At 27.1% G+C, this 2,001-nt stretch overlaps 1 pseudogene; it reads left to right on the forward strand.

The window, feature by feature from the left end:
* The window catches only part of LOC17895979, a 439-nt pseudogene extending 249 nt beyond the window's left edge, over positions 1-190 (forward strand).
* Positions 191-2,001: the final 1,811 nt, after the last annotated feature.

Here is a 2,001-nt window from a genome sequence, read left to right on the forward strand (position 1 = left end):
TGTTGTTTTCGGAAATGCAGCCATCACTGATTCTTGTTGCCACGATCTTGTTCAAGAAGGAAAAGTGTGTCATGATAATCTTATTAAATATATTGCTGACAGACCCGCCTTAATTGCCCGTGAAACACAATACTTGAAGAAGAGTGACGACTTGTGGAGTCATTGTGTCGCAATCTCTAAAACTGCTTAAAATATTTTTATCGAATAATTTCATTGCTGTACCATTATTTCTATCCGAACTATCCATTAATTTAACTTTTCAAAACATAAATGAAAATGAATCTCTTTAGAGATGAATAACCAACTCTTTAACTTTTTTAAAAAAGAAAAGAAAAATATGATCTTATATAAATTATAAATATAATCATAAAATTATATATTAATGAGAAATATATGTTTGTCTACTAAATTTCTATTTATATTTATGTATAAATTTTGACACCAATTGTATACTTCCATCACATTTCTACATTTTATTATGGATAGTGACATATATTATTTTTCTCAGTTTCAAGAAACAAGAAAATATAAAAAAATTTTATCTTATCTTAAGCTCCAGTTCCTTAACTCAAAATCTTGTACTAATCACCAAAATTAAATTTAAACACACAATATATCAACCAAATTTGAAAGTGAAACAAAAACTTGAAGAGGTTTTGCTAATTCAAATAAACTGAAGATCCAATCATGTATCTACAAGAAATTTATCTGTAAATTACTGTTAGAATAGACTAGCTGGGGAAAACATTGATTAGAGCTAGTGGATTAGGTTAACATTGAGATTATTGCCTACTTAACCATTAACCTCGCTCAATTTTAACTAGTTCTTATTTTTTACCATGATTTTAACCTATGATTTAAAGTTATGTTATAATTTGATTTTACAAATTAGTTTCTCTTCTCCATAGTAAGGAATCCTATAAGTAATTTTATTATCCCTCTAGTTAGAACATATATATCCTTAATTAGTTTCTAAGATTTTTTTGTTTGTAATAATTAACAGCCGACCTGCAATATATCTATGTCTTAATACAAACTTGTCAATAAACTGTAAGCTTTTTCCATTTATTCTAAAAGTATTTAGCACAACTTTTATATGTATACAACATATGTGGATCTCATGTTCTTTTTGGAGATATTTAAATTAACCTTATTTTAGTGCCTTATAACGTTGTACTATAAACATATTGGTGACTTGTTTTACTCGTTTAGATACAAACTTTATTGGACGCTTGATTTTAGTCAAAACAATTTTAAAACTTAATTATGAGGTAGCCTTTTATATATAAAATTATATATATATATTTATAAGCATAGAATATTGAAAATTTAGTACACTATATTTAAAATCTATATCTGTCATATACTAATCTCAAATTGAATGGTTTGGCTTATAAGTTACCTGATTTAAAAAGAAAAAATAGAAAAATTTTCATATTAAAGAAGATATCCGTACTTGTATTAAATTTACTACTACATTTTAAAATTTAATTCTGAAGAAAAATTTAAACGTTCATTGTGTATTTATATACCAAGAAATGAAACTCATTCTCACTATTTACGTTATATTTATAATATGTTTTGATAGCTACGTTGGGTTTTGAATTACCTATAAATACCTTACATAGCCTTGTGTCTAGAATATCAAATACAAAACATACTTCTATTCCATTCTTTTCATATAAGAAATATTTAGGCAGTAATTTTTTAAATATAAGCAGTTATGGCTCAATTTAACTCCCAAATTACTATGATATTCATTGTTGTAGCCTTGGTTTGTGCATTTGTTCCTGTATATTCAGTCGAAGACTCTGAAGCAAAATCGTTATGGGATACTTGTCTTGTTAAAATATCTCCTAAGTGTGCCTTGGATATAGTGGCTGTTGTTTTCGGAAATGCAACCATCACTGATTCTTGTTGCCACGATCTTGTTCAAGAAGGAAAAGTGTGTCATGATAATCTTATTAAATATATTGCTGACAGACCCGCCTTAATTGCCCG

The sequence above is a fragment of the Capsella rubella genome, unplaced genomic scaffold (assembly GCF_000375325.1).
Source record: "Capsella rubella cultivar Monte Gargano unplaced genomic scaffold, Caprub1_0 scaffold_2, whole genome shotgun sequence".
Taxonomy (NCBI): Eukaryota; Viridiplantae; Streptophyta; class Magnoliopsida; order Brassicales; family Brassicaceae; genus Capsella; species Capsella rubella.